A 16175-nucleotide genomic window follows, 5' to 3' on the forward strand; every position below is an offset into this window, starting at 1 on the left:
TGAGCTTTATCTTTTTGAGTTTTTTTTATTAAAAGAACTTCACTAAAAATTTCTTCTATTGTGGATGCTTTGATAAAATAATAATAATAATAATAATAAATACCATGGGTAACGTCTAGTCAAGTAATGTTGATTTCAAAAGGAGATTCGATTCAATCAAATTTGATATTCTATCAAATTGAAGATAGAGAACGTGATACTACGACAACCGATTCTCCTTGAGCAATTTCATATACAAAAGTTTGGGTTTTTAATTTTGGCTACTTTTGGGCATACATAACATAACCAGGGACAAAACTTACTACGGTAGGTACAACTATAAATTTACGGAACGTTCACCAAACTGTAAAAATATTTGGCGGAAACTTCATTTATGTTATTTTATTTAATAAGTAAATGAACATCAACACAAATTATCGTTCGTCTAGTTAAATGAACAAATATAAACAGTGACATCAAAATCAATTATGTTGTTTATTTACATTCGTTTATGTTCATTTTATGATCATAAACGTTTAAGTGTGTTTGATTATATTACTATATTAAATGTTCGTTTATGTTTATATATATTCAATTATGTTTGTTTACTAGATTATGATCCCGCGTAAAATGCGGGAAACATATAAAAATGTACATGTAAATGTATAAAAAAGTTGGCACTATAAAAAAATAAAGTAACATAAACAGACTTAGCATTACTGCTAACATTTAAATGTTTGAAAAAAAACAAAGAAACACTTGAATATCTATAATAGTTGAAGGACCTATTTGTAAACATAACTTTTTATTTTATTAGTTGGACAACCTTCCTCGTAATATATGAGTATCTTCAATCCCTTTTCACTTGTGACGCGAGAAACAAAAAACATATAACTGAAAATGAGTGAAGACAAGCTTATACAAGTATATTCCAACATTTGATAATTATTGTCATTGACTTTTGTTAGTGGCCATAACAAAATAAACTACTATAGGGAATTACCTCCACTGAAAATAGAATGAGATTCTTTCATTAGACGGAGTTAAATTCATGCAAGGTATATAAATAGTCTCCATAAAGAATCTATCATATATGATTCAGGCTTCAATGACATTTCTTCCAAGCCTAACAATCTATAATCTAGTACAATTGCATAGTCCTTTGGTTTGGTCGATATTGCAAAGTAATATGACTGGAACACCTATTTTTAGTGTAAGTTTATGGTTGGAAATTCTAGATGCCTTAAAATCATTCAACACAATTGAAGAGTAAATTGATTCCTCAAAAAAACCTGGTAACTCTGTATCACGTAAAGAATTTGAACTCATATGTTTTTCCTTCATCTTTCATCAATCCTAAAATGTAGTCATTGGTAGCATCAAATTCTTCATTTGTAGGGACCAAAATAGCTTTATCTTGAAAATATGACTGATCATCAAGATGATTTTCAAAGGATGGATAAATGATGGATACAATTGAATGAATATGGTCACCTGTAGAGCAAACAACAACGTCTTCTGAAAATTCAGTTTCAACTTCACCATCATTAGGGCCGCCAATATTACCATCACCAATTTTAACAATCCACTCATCAAATGCTTTTGTCTCATCCAAATCTTAGTTATACAACCAAAATAAATCTCATGTTTACGGTTAAACGTAAAACTGTACATCACGCCGTAATTTGGACGAATATGATGCATGTACAATATCCGAACAATTGCTTCTTTGTATTGCTAGAAGAATTTGTCTAAAGCCATCTCCATATAAAATGGTCTTGCCTCCAAACGATTCTTAAAGCTAAATACCTACAGAGCAATGATATCCTCTTTGTTGACCATATTTGATGTATAAACTTCATTGTCGTCGAATTGTTCGTCAGAGCTCACTAATACTTTTGTATTGACACGCGATATCCCTCTAGACAATGCCACATAAAGTTGGCCATGCATGAAACCGATTCCGGGAGATAAATACCTACATTTGGAATTGTTTCTCCGTAAGCTTTATTGATTACAATCACGAAACATAATTTGATTATAAATTGTTTTCTTATCAGCTTGAATGGTAACATGTCATCTTCATGCGGACATAGAGGAAACCTTGGACCAAATCTCTAGATAGTTTATTTTGACTATTAGTGATGCAACGATACCAAATAGTTTCTTTTGATGATAAGTTTCAGACGACTATTTAGGGGCTTAAGGTTTACAGGGAGGGTGTGTTGCAATAAATATTAGCAAATTGGTTTAAAAATGAGACTTATTTATAAATGCAAATTTTCATATGTTCTTAGCAGGAACATGCTATACTTTAAAGAACATGTAATATATTGTTCTTGTATCATCTCTTATTCATATATAAGTATACATTAATCCTAAAAAAATAGTTATTTTGTCAAAATATCTGTTTAAAAACTAAAATAATATGTGAAATCTATTTTAAAACGGGTAGATGCTAACATTCTTTTTTGTAATATGATTTTCATATATGAAAAACATAAACCATTATTACTTTTATAATTTGAAAAATTAAAACATAATTACTTTTATATACCTGACAAAATTTTCGTATAACAAAACTTTAGAACATAATTAATCGTTTAAAGATAATAATGAAATATTGAAAAAAAAGAATCAATTAATTGGTTGTTATCTTATTTTTATTTTTATAAGGTGATAATCTCGTTATGTCTTATTTAAAAACTTATATTATAATATAACTTATATATATATATATATATGTGTGTGTGTGTGTGTGTGTGTGATAAATACAAAATAAATTAATATATTGATATCATTCTACTTTTTTTTTTTTTTTTTTTGCAAATTTCAATACTAAAAACAAATTTTCCCTAGAAAGTTGTCATATTAATGACCTACTAATTAAAAATTAAATTTATATATTACATAAATGGTTCACATGTGAACAAAAATTCACAAATGGTCCATATTTGAAATGTTTTTCTTATATAAATGGTCTATTACGCGAAAGAAAATGAAAATGTACTTTCCATTAATAAAATGTTTTAAAAAAAAAAATCCTATTAATTAGCTCTAATGTAGAAAAAAAATTGTTCTAGATTAGCCAAAAAGAATACGGAAAAGTCATTTTTTGAAACTACGATGCTATTAATGAACTTTTTTTGCAAAGTTTAATGCTATTAATGATTTTTTTCCAGAAAACAATCGTTTAAATGAGCTTCAATATACAAAAAATATAACTTTCCATATCAACTAAAAATAATCCAAAAAAGTCATTTTTTAAGAGTATGATGCTATATATGAACTTTTTTTTTTTCAAAGTTTAATATTAAAAGCAATTTTTTTTTCCAAAAAAGGTCATAATATAAGGTTAAAAGAACATATTGTAAAATATTTATCGATCCACATGAGCAAGAATTAAACGTTTCCATCAATACCCAATAAAGTATATAAATCATGCCTCCTTCTGTAATGAATTGCAACGCCCCACAATGTGGAATCCCCTCAGTCGTAGGCTCGCAGCATTCAATAACTCAAACCATATCCGATAATCAATATGAAGAGAAGCTGCAATAAAAAATAATAATTGTCACCATCTTATACAAATATTAGAGATTATTGCGGTATTAAATAGTGTAATAACTTGCAATTAAATATAATTTTCAAATAAAATTTAGTATGAGAAACTAACCAATGTGATCAAGGGTCAAAGAAGACATTATAACTAAAACATAAACAAAGAACTATTAGGGATGAAACATGAAACTTTAGTGAGAAACATACAAATTTAAACCGTGAAAGATAACAAAAATCGACAAGTATATTTTTTAAGTAATTTAAACCAATATATTTTTAAAGTAATTTAAACCGAGCCGCAAGTTTATCCCAATATTGTTCCCTTAAGCATTTCATCAAACAGGTAGTAGACAGGTAGACCAAACAAAATTTCCAAGTATCCAAATCAAGGTCTAAAATCCTAACAAATTAAAAAAAAACGAAAAAAAAAAACAAATTTGTGATTTTAACAACCAAAAGCAAAGGATATGAGATACATTGTGTATGAGTCTATCGTTTATAATTTGATTGCTCAACTTATTGAACAATTCGTCAAAAGTATGAAAAAAATGGGGAATCCCATAGAAAGATCCGATTCAAATTTATAAATAACACAACTGTGACAATTAATTTTCAACCACAAAATTTGACACCCTCATAACATAAAAATCAAAATATATTTTATTTACGTTCACAAGAACCCAGATGAATTCGACCATTTCTGTTGTTTGTCAACTCAAATTTCGACCTACAAGAAATCTAATAAAAATCAAGCAACTTGAGTAACAATCATTTTAATGTTGTCACAACTTTAACATAAATATTGATAAATAATACAAATATTAGTTATCAAGAAATAAGCATATATGAGATGACTAAAAAGTTGTCAAGTGGAATTTGAGTTACTTGTTTTCTTACCTTTATCTGATGTATTTATAAATCCAGTCGTTCGACTACAAATCTAAATCGTTAAGTAAAAATCAAAACAACATGTTTTCCTCCATTTTCTTTTCCACTATAAAACTTAGGTTAGATATATTATGTAAAGAATTGAGGGAGGCGGGATATTTTTGTATTTTATTTTTTGTGAGATTTAATTGTCATTAATAGAATTCCTAATTTTATTCATTTTATTTTTGGTGATATTTAATTGTCATTAATAGAATTCCTAATTTTATTCATTTTATTTTTGGTGAGATTTGAATGTCATTAATGGAATTCTAATTTAAAACGTAATATACATTTTATAAAATCTATTGACAAAAATAAATGGGTTGACAAAGATGATATCATAAAATAATCCAAAGGTGGAAAATATATGATTGAAATGCAATCAATGGTCCTGATTTATTCAGTTTAGAATTAAAGGTTTTCTTTTAATAATATTTAGAGATATTTGTTCTTTTATGTTCGTTTAGCATGTTCACGAACATAAGCAAACATACATGAGCAATGTAATTTGTTAAACGAATGAACATGAATAAAAAAAATTCATTCGTTTATTTGTTGGTGTTCGTTTGTTTGTTCAACTAACTTAAACGAACAAACATGAAGTAGATCTCGATCACATTCATGTTCGTTCGATTTGTTTACAAACTATGAATAGTGGGGTTAACCATAATTTATGACAATATGAGATCTTTATATAAAAGATCTTTATGACAATATGATAAAGGTGTGTTGCACTTACAATAAACAAATAATTTAACTATATTGTTAATTTATATATATACTAATTGACAAGTACATGAACATGACTTATGTGTGATTGGTGGGTTTTTTATTTTGTTTTCTTTTTTTTCTTTTTTGGCTGCTTTTCCTTATTTTATTTGTTTTTTTATTTAATCTGTCTATATTTCTTTTTTTAATTTTTTTAATAATCTGTTTTTTTTGTCTTGCTTTGATAGTTTCTGTACATGTGTGCACCCACCGCTCCAAAAAGCTATCCGTGTCACCATAATCTCTTCCAAACTATCCATCATCGCTTTCTATTCTCTCTCTCTCTCTCTCTCTCTCTCTCCCACTGTTCCTCTTTTCTTCGTCCTTTTGCACCGACTGTATGATCAAATACATCCAAGTGAAGCTCGAGGACAATGTATCAGACATCAAATGTCCAGCTCTCACTTGCGATCACTCCCTCGAGCCCCTCTCATGTCGCCCAAAGATTGCACGCCAACTGTTCGACAAATGGTGTGACGTACTCTACGAGTCGGCGGTCCTAGGGCATGATCGAGCTTACTGCCCTAACAGAGATTTTTCGGCTTTGGTTATCAATGAGTGTGGTGGCGAAGGTAATTTAAAGCGATATGTATGTCCTAATTGTAAGAAAGCCTTCTGTTTCTGATGTAAGGTTCCATGGCATTCTGGGTATAGGTGCGAGGAGAGTAGTGAAATGAGGGATCGAAACGACATCGCTTTTGGTGTTCTTTCCGAGAGGAATCAATGGATGAGGTGCCCGTAGACACTATGTTGAACTTGTCAAAGTTTGTGCCATTGTTAAATGCGAGTATCTCTCTTATTCCCTCTATCAAATTCCATTCACAAATATAGGAATTTTTTTTCATATATTAATATGGATAACTTGATTGTTTTGTTTATTATCCTGGGTATTTATGTTTGTGAATTTATTATTCCCACTTTGATTTCCTCTGCCACACCACCGATTTCCTCCACCATCACCGCGACTCCAATGCCTTATAAGACAAATCCAGTTACGTTTGGAAACTAGGGTTTGGTTATGTAACTTTTGTGTATCCAACTTTGGAAAAAATCAAATTTTTTGTTTTCTGCATTGACGATTTTGCCGCTTTCGATCTTTCTTCTTTTCCCTATTTTCTGGTATCTGTTAGATTAATTTTTTGGTTCTCTTAATTTTCTGAATTTTACATCGATATGTATTATCTTATTTTAATTGGGTATATGTTTATTAGCTGATTTGATTTTTTTTGTTCTCTGAATTTTCCATCGATATGTATTATCTGAATAAGGTTGCCATAAATCCAATGACTCTTAAGTTTCGGCAGCTATGTTACCGCTAGTAGGATCTGAAATACTTTTTTTTATATAGTCTTTGAACTATCCCTGATGAACAACACCCTACTATAGTTTATGGTTATAGTTCTTTATTTGGGTTCATGAAGATCTTTCATGTGATTTCTTCAAAGAAATTGTGATATCTGAGGAGCATAGATTGCATAGAGGCTTAAACCTCAAATCTTCATGCTAGGCTAATGTGTCCAAAGGGGTATTGACAAAGTTTTTGAAAAATCACATTTTTTTAAATCAGAATGACAAATTTGTTATTGACGGACAATTTTTTACTCAACTGTATGCTCTATATTTGATTAATTCAGGCTAAATGCAACTAATAACAACCTTCCTTAATTTATATAGTATTTTACAAAAAAATTCTATTACAAGTTTCTACTTTCAAATTTCTTCTTGAAAAATCTTCCCATTTATAGCATTCTACTTTCAACCACCATCACCAAAAGAGAAAGATCAAGTGATTAATTATTTTGATTTATTGCAAATTTAAAAATCTAAGTTGATTGATGAAGAGCCTAGAGTTATTATGGTTGAAGATTTAGATGAAGGTAGACCTCTTTGGTATGATTTTATTAGAACTAATTATTTATATCATTTCACTGTCATTTTACTTGAAAAACTAAGCAATTGTTTGGCTTTTCTTTTAGGTTCCTATCACGACAGTTATTAAAGATACAAGTATGGAAATCGATCAGAAAGTTGTGTGAATGCTTGGTGATTATGCTGCTCTGTGTTTGCCATCCATTTTAGATAAGATTTGTATATTAATCAAATACAACCCAAAAACATTCCAGATTTACCCTTGGGTTTGGAACAGCTTCACGTGTTACACACTTTTGTTTTCACCTGCTGGAATTTTGATGAACTTCAAACTGATATCATTTGTTTTGTCCAAAAAAACGGGTAAAAAAAAGATAAGACAAAATGTTTCCATTCTGTGCATTCCTTTGGCGTATCCAATCCTGCAAAGCGGGAATCTTCCTAGTTATATATGAATTATTGACTCACAGCCAAAAACATATGAAAACTTGATAAATTAATCAATCCAAACAAATAAATAGATCAATGTTTATTATTATTTATTATTTAAAAAAATAAAATGTTTATTAATTAAAATTATCAGAATATTTATTTATTATTATTAAGTAACATGTTTAAATAACGTAATTAACAACAAATTACGGGTTTAGGTTGATTAAAATAAAATTTTGACTTTTGAGCGAAATTAAAAAATGAATAACATTATCCTCGTCACATACAAATGAGGTAAAAGGGAGGACTTAGAGAGGTATAATGGATACCAACCTCCACCTAACCCCTCGTTAGGGTTGAGATGGAGGGAAATTAAAAGGTTCATTATTTTTAATTTAATTTAAAACAAAGTTTTGGATCATTATGTTAAATCGTTAATCATTATAACTATAATTGGTTTCATCCCCTCGTTTTGTTGATGCCGCCAACCATACAAACCTTTAAGTTTGTAACATCCTAAATACCATAGAAAAAAAATTTCGTTTTCAGAAATGGGATAAACCATTTTTCCATAGTATATAAGTCATAAAAATATTGCTTCATAACATATCATAAAATCAGAGCATCAAAACATAATATATCTTAAAACATGTCAACCATTAGATGAAGCGTACAGTCAAACATTCGTCTTTCTCCGATCCTCAGAAGTACTTGAAACATTTAAATTCATAATTATAAACTAAAAAATAGTGAGTTTCTCAAAATACACCACACAACAATACACATACAATGCATGTACACATGAACCTTTAGTCTAACTGGACCGCCTCGCAAGGCCTACAGTATATCTGGATCGCCCTCCTGAGCCTACATCATATAGATGGACCACTCTCATGGGCCTACATCGTAGAGATAGACTGCTCTCCTAAGCCTACAACATATAGATGGACCGCTCTCATGAGCTTACAAAATAGGGATGGACTGTTCTCATTAGGCGTATAATATTAACTGGATTGACCATGTATCTTGGCCTACAACACATAGCAAGACCGCCTCAACCCAACCATAATACGTCGACATATGCAACAAACAAACAATAAACAGCAAACACATGTAATCATAACAAAGCTACAGGACTAACATATCACTATAGCATAACAACATCCTACACACAAGGATACATATTGTAATACAAAGTATAGCGAGAAAACCCACCTCGCATGCTGGCAGACAGCAACACAGCTTTCACAAAGCAAAGATAGGTGCTACAAGCAACTTATACAACAATAAGAGGTATATCCTCGATATACAGTCTAAAAATTATCGGGTTGACCAAAAGTCAACTTGGTAAAAAATTCAACTGTCAACGGTAAAAATCAACAGTAAAAATGTAACATCCAGATGTGAGGTACTCCTAAATTTAAACCCTTTAATTCATTTATATTGCATTTGGTCCCAAAGTTCAAGAATGTATGCAAAAGGACTTGAAGGGCATTGTTGTAATTAGAAGCCTTCGAAGTACGTCATGCGTATGTGGTGTACGTTAAGCATACTAGGGCGTGACCTAGTACGATGGACGTACATCAATGTATGTTGGGCGTACTTGCTAAATGGGGAAACCCTAATTTTTAGGGTTTGGTTGGCATTTAAGCATACTTATGGCCTCATTTCCCCACACCTTATCAACCTCCACCCTCTCATTCGTGTTTGAAGCCCTAGTTCTCCTTGAGAAGCTATTTCTAGCATAAAAGTGTGTGTTTGTGTGCTTGGAAGAAGAAGGAAGGAAGCCAAGATCATCTTTGGAGAGTGAAGCACTTTGGATTTGGGATTTACTCTTCATTTGCAATCCTCAAAGGTATAAAGCTTGCAACTTGATCTTTCAATCATGTAGATCTAAAAATGGGTGTTTTAGTGATACTTTTTGGTCCCAAACGTCTTATCTTGAGCATGACATGTTCTGGATGATTTGAATTGTCCTTTTAGACCCTATGATGGGTCCTAAGACACAAAAATGAAGTCTCAATGGTTAGTTTTGCTCCATGCATCTTGTAGATGGTCTTAATGGTTAGTTCTGCTCTTTATGGGCGCCCCACGTCAATAAAAGGACAAAACAGTCGGGCCACTTGGTTGAAAATGGATGCATACCAGCATTCACAAAAAGTGTGATGTGGCCCGAGAAAGTGTGTTGTGCCTTGGCCAAACTCAGATTTTTAAACCTAGTGTGTGTGTATATATATATATATATATATATATATATATATATATATATATATATATACTTTGAGACATCTATTTTTTTTAAACTTTAGAACACTAAAAATCGCATATTTTGATAGAAATTCGCTGAATTTTTTTAAATTTTAAAAAATAATAATAATTCTTTTTAGCGAATATATAAGAGAAAGTGTGATTTTTATGTTGGTAAAGTAAAAAAAAATAGATGTCTCAAAGTATTTTTTTTTATGTATTTTTAGGGTTTTTAGATTTTTTTTTTAAAGTTTATATGTTTTCTACTAAACCCCCCCCCCCCCCCCCCCCCCACACACACACACACACACACACATATATATATATATATATATATATATATATATATACACACTAGCCGTCTACCCGCGCAAAGCAGCGGTTGTGATTAGTTTCTTTCGGCGACAATTCTTTGTTATAAAAATGCTATGTTCCATAAAAATACAAACATAATCTAACTTTGACGTTATTTTTGAAATGATATCCAGATCAAATAATTAAGAAAAAATAGTTTAAGGCCGCATAAAATATGAAATGTATTAGCTGTTCAAATAAAAATAATAGAAAACCAAATTATGAAAGTAAGTGAGTCTTGAATATAGTGATTGCAAATCATATTGGATTTAATTATGGATTCGGAGGTGTTAATTGTCCAATCCTAAAGTTTATTGTATATTTTTACCTTAATGTAAAAAAGAATATAGAAAATAATTTCTCCCATTTGCTCTATAAAATTAGGTGTTCATGAGATTTTTTTTATGAGATGGAGTTGGTGAACTAAACGTTTTATTTGATTTTTTAAAAATCCCTGTGAGGGGTAACTAATGAAATTCGAGGTCTAGTTAATAGAATTATGTAATATTACATTGTATATAAAATGTGAAGGATGACGAATATTTTTTTGGGTTTACAATATTATTGTGATTGGTTTCGATCCGATATATTGTTTCAAAGTGACTATTCCTTTAGTTTAACAAATAGTTTCACTGTAACGATTAGTTTATTTTCAAAACATCTTTCTATCAAATACCATTAAAATGTATCTATAACCAATGTTGTAAAATTCGTTGAGTTGGCCGATTACTTGGCCGGATATTTCCTACTCGGCTCCTTACTGAGGCGAGTTATAAAATCCGAGTACTCCCCGATCAGTCCCTTACTGAAGCAAACGACGTTGCAAAACTCGACCAACTCAGTGTTTAATATATATAATATGCTTAATGATTTATTATTTAACACACACACACGTGAATATTACCACATACATATCTTAAATTTTCAGTAATTATTCACGAAATAAGACCATTATATGTTTTTCATTTTGTATGTATTTATAGGTATCTAATTTTGTTATATGTTTCGATTAATTTATGATTTTGACATATATAATTTCCCTAAAAATATTTTTACGTGAATTACCGAATCTGAGTACTCGCTACTCGACAATCGACTGAACCGGTACCGAGTAGCGAGTTCTACGACATTGTCTATAACCAACATTGATGTTTTGCTTAAAAATAAAAATATGCTGATATATTCGTATAAAATAAAAAATATATTGTCTAAGATTAAAAATAAAATTATTTTGTTGATTATCTAAACCAAAGATGGTGATGCTCATGTGAGTTCTTAGAAAACCCAAAGAAAGGATAATATATCTAATGATCAAAATAAAGAAACCTCAGCCTTTTGCTAAATGCAAATGAAGAAATAAGGATCATGAAATCTTGGGAGGAAGAACCGGATGTCAAGTGTGACGTTAAAGAAAGTTGGTCCATATCTATGTTAGATGCTTTTAAAACAAAGGGATAACTTCGATTATGCAAGGAAGGATAAATGAATGCCATGAGGAGAGTGTCCAAAATATCCACTCAAAACACACTAAAAGATTGCAATTCAAACACACAGTGAAAACTAAACCTATTTGCCCATTCAAAGATTAAGCAGACTGTAGGCTATAAACAACTGTTGTGGTTTTTAAAACGTAGATTCCGTATTTTTTCTTCGGAGATCTGACTTAGATAAAAAAAATCTAAAACTTGTCTTTACATATATAATATTTTTAGATTTGCCATTCATTGATGGATAAATTCAAATTCAAATAGTTATTTACATCGCTCAAAGATGAGAAAATACAATTGTTGTGAAATAACATAGTAAAAACCATATAAAAAAATCTAGATGACAATACAAAAATCTCAAATAGAAAGAGGTAAATGGATCTTCCAGTATTAAACATATGTTCTTGTGCAACACCCTTTCCACCTTATACTATGGCTGCAAATTCAAAGGGAGATTACTTAAGTTAATAAAATAGGAAAACTTTAAGAGACCTAAAGTTTTAAATAATGTAACATAATATTTTTAAATTGTAAAAGGACCAAAAACCAATATTGTTATAGAAGTAGTGAAAGGTAGCTCTTAGGACCAACAAAGACTTGAGTATTTCAATTTTGTCCATAAGAAGGTGGAGTGATTCGTGATTGGTCTTGACTGGCCTACCTTTTGGTCAAATCCCTTTACACAAATATCCTCATATACATCATTAGAACCAAGTCTTAGAAAATGATTAATGTGACAAAACTTAAAAAAAACATAACCAAGTCCTATTTTTTTACAAAATCATTGACGTTCATAATATAACCCAAAAAACATTGTTTATTTCAGCTTATGGACCCTTTCAAGAACCAAAGCTTCAAATACGGGTAGATTAAAACTCAACCAAAACTTTCATGCTGCTTAGAACTTTAAATCCTCTTCATTTCTTAAAAATCTAAGAAAATAAAATAATAATAATAATAAAAAAACTTAAACTCAAGACTATAAAAAAAATTGCTTTGTTAAAACCAAATTGTTAACAAAAAAGAATAATTCTCATTGGGCTTTTTTTTTTTGGCCAAATTGAAATGCAAATGAAACCACAACTACTAAACTCTCATATGTAATAGACCTCTCATTGGAGTATAAGAAGAAAAAATATAGATAAAATATGAACTTTAGTACTCTTGGGGGTTTCTTATTTTTATAAAACTTTGTATCGCAAAAAAACATTACCTTTTGGGATCAGTGAGAAATTTCGCCGGTTTTTTCATATAAGAAAAAAGAAATAAGATTTGGTTCTAGCATTTCATCGAATCGAGTACTTGGTGTGCATCATCAAACTTGGTTTCAAATATCATCATCAAGCGGTTCAGGATTACTCTAAAAAAGACAAACACAAAGAAAACCTTAATTCATTTAATGTCTTAACCTTAATTAGTGCAATGAGAGGGAAAAATATAAAATTGCAAAAACCCCAAAAACCCAAGCCAATTCTATTGATCGGTTTAAAAGACCATACACTGCCAAATTCTGCAATCACATGCCTTTAGTGATAAAATACACACATATGTAGATTTATTAGATTAAAAAAGAGAAAGTGGTGTAATAATGAGATGCGAGTGTTTATGAATATAATTTTATAACAAATCGTGAAGACCTTACTTGTTGTCTATCTAGATTGCCTCTTTCATACAAAAGAAAACCTTCAAAAATAACATCAATGTTCTTAATTTGTGTTGAAGATGGCAATGAAAAGAGGAATAAACATAAACGTAGAAGAGTGGGAGGCGGAGAAGAGTTGTAATCATTGAAAGTTTTTTGGTGATACCTTGCATAACAATTTGAAAAGCCAGTTGACATCTATTTGGAGAGCATTCTTAGTCGATTTTTGTCAATCGTCTTCACCATTAACCCCTTTCTTCTATCACTTCACCATTAAACCCTTTCTTCAATCATTTCACCATTACCTGTTAAAAGCTTTCATGAAAAACCTATAGCACCATTTTAATTCCATACAAATTATAGAAATTGCTTATAAAATGAAACAACATCCATATAGAATAATACGAAGTGAAATATATTGATATGAAGTGTTTTGTTTACCAATGAGACCGACAAAAAAAACTCATGGCACCTGCAGAAAAAAAATTGCTCATGAGTGTTCCCAATTTGTAGAGTCGAAAATCTTTTGATTATTTCCTGTGAAAGTGCAAAAATTAAACTTGATATATATATATATATATATATATATATATATATATATATATATATGTGTGTGTGTTATGTAGGGTTAACCTATATATATATATATATATATATATATATATATATATATATATATATATATATATACGTCGCCCATACCTTCCTTCTAAGAGCCTTGGACGAAATCTTGGCTCCTTCCTATCTCTCTTTCTCTATAGTTTTTCTCTTGCTAGCTTGAGTGTGAACCATCAGAGGCATGATATTTGTGGTGCTTGCTTCCAAGAGATCTTCAAAGGAGAATTTTAATTGTTTGCTATAATAACTAAAAGGTGTGTAAAACTAAACCTTTTCTTTAGCATTTTCAAAAATACATATGTATCCCTAGGGTTCTTATTTGATGTTCAAAATTGTATGTTCAATTAGAGAAAATATAGATCAAATTCAGGGTTGCATGCACACATTTATTTTTGTTATGCTCGAAAACACATCAATTTTAATCATCATTGGATGGTTTTGGTTACTAATATTGTGGCGTTACTTTTATTTAAGGAGTTGCCTCCCTTATTGGCATGTGTATATAACATTAGGCATGAGGATAAAGTTTAATTTAGTAACACCCATATTAGTTATGTTGTAGTAGTTTGAGTATGCTTTTTTGATAGATTTATATAGTATTTGTCTAGGTTGTACAAAGGTTATGTTAAACTCAATAGAAATGTTATAAAAAATAATTAAAAAGGGACCTTGCAAACTTTTAATTAATCATTGTTGCAATCGAGGTGTGTGTATTTGCTATCATTGGGAGTTCCCAAATTAGGGACTGATATGGTGGGTGTAACACTCATCAATAGAAAATTACGATTGACCACATTAGATGGCCTTTCTTGAAAAGAGAAGTAACAAAAGATGGTTAGTAGTGACCAATGTTGTATTTTTTAATGATGTGATAAAACTAACACATCCAATACAAATTTATACTAACTACTAACAGGAGGGGGGTGATAGGAAATATCTGCAAACGAATTGGGAAATACTAGTAGTTCAACTGTTCAATTCTAAATTGTAAACTGATTTCAAACTCAAACAATCGGTTCAATTTCAATATTGTTTTTTACAAACTGTTTTTTGTTTTTGTTTTGTGTACATCTAGATTATTTGAAAAAAAATGAATCGGGAAAGAATATGCAAATTAGATTAAACCACATAAAAGATTTTTACGTTGCTTACTCTATATAATAAACTAGCTTATAGCCTGTGGGAACCACCATTACAAAAATAATTGATTTTTTATAGTACAAAATCACAATTATCAGTAAACTATTTTCAGTAAATTATTAACTAAAGTTGACTTTGTTGAATTTTCAATATAGAAATACAATTAATTATCGACAATCATAGCCAGAACTTATTCAAGCCAAATTTAAATTTCTCATAAAAATCAGGGATCAAATAAATAATTGTCTAATTTATTATCAACATCAATACTTTTAAAAAAAATTATGAGAAAATGACAAGTGTCATTTTTATAGAGCATTTGAAAAGAAAACATAAATTATGAGAAAATGACAAGTGAGATTAATAATTTTTTTATTAATATAGAAATATGTCACTTATAATATAACTAGGTGTGAAACCCATATAATACATGAGTTTATTTAAAAAATATATGAAATTCCAAACATTTAAAGTTTGAATTTATAAAAAAAAAGAGAAAAGATTAAATTATTAAAATTAAAGTGTTCTTTTTTTTCCTTTTAAATTTAAACAAATAATTTAGATAAATAAACAAAAGAAAGATCTGCAAATGAATTGAATTGGGAAAGACCGGTAGTTCAACTGTTCAATTCTAAACCGTAAACTGGTTTCAAACTCAAACAATCAGTTTAGTTTAAATATTGTTTTTTACAAACTTTTTTTTGTACATATAGATTATTGAAAAAAATGAATTGGAAGTAAATTGGAAAAACCATTAACTACATCTAAAGCCTCATAAGGGTGGATGGAGTCACTCCTTCCAACCTAATCAACCCACTACCATATCAATTTTTTTTTATTTTTTTTTTCTTCCATCTTTTTTCAACCCAGATGGAAATTATATTTTTCCATCCCTTTCAACCCATTTGCCATATCACTATTTTTTATTTAATTAAATAAATAAAATAAAGCATAACATTTTTAAGAAAAAATAGTTTTGTTAAGTTCCAAAAAACTTAAAATAAAGACACTTGAATCATGAAGAAGAATTAATTTTGTGAAGTTATAAATTATACAAGAGGAAAAAAAACAAAAGAAAAAAAGAAAGAAAGAAAGCATATTCACGGGTGGGTTGCATGCCAAAACAAAATATAAAGAATCATTTTCTT

General features: G+C 29.8%; 1 long non-coding RNA gene across 3 annotated transcripts; it reads left to right on the forward strand.

Annotated features, from left to right (window-relative positions):
* The first annotated feature begins 5300 nt into the window (after window positions 1–5300).
* LOC145087368 (uncharacterized) lies at window positions 5301–7509 on the forward strand. Of its 3 annotated transcripts, none has more exons than XR_013700779.1 (3): window positions 5310–5810; window positions 5893–7115; window positions 7215–7509. It is a non-coding gene; the product is annotated as an uncharacterized LOC145087368 (long non-coding RNA). The 3 variants fall into 3 exon arrangements; XR_013700780.1 differs by having other exon boundaries at window positions 5324–5810; window positions 5893–6021; XR_013700778.1 differs by having other exon boundaries at window positions 5301–5810; window positions 5893–7509.
* The last annotated feature ends 8666 nt before the right edge of the window (window positions 7510–16175 follow it).

This window comes from Lactuca serriola, chromosome 2 (genome assembly GCF_051521515.1).
Source record: "Lactuca serriola cultivar US96UC23 chromosome 2, Lser_US96UC23_V15, whole genome shotgun sequence".
Taxonomy (NCBI): Eukaryota; Viridiplantae; Streptophyta; class Magnoliopsida; order Asterales; family Asteraceae; genus Lactuca; species Lactuca serriola.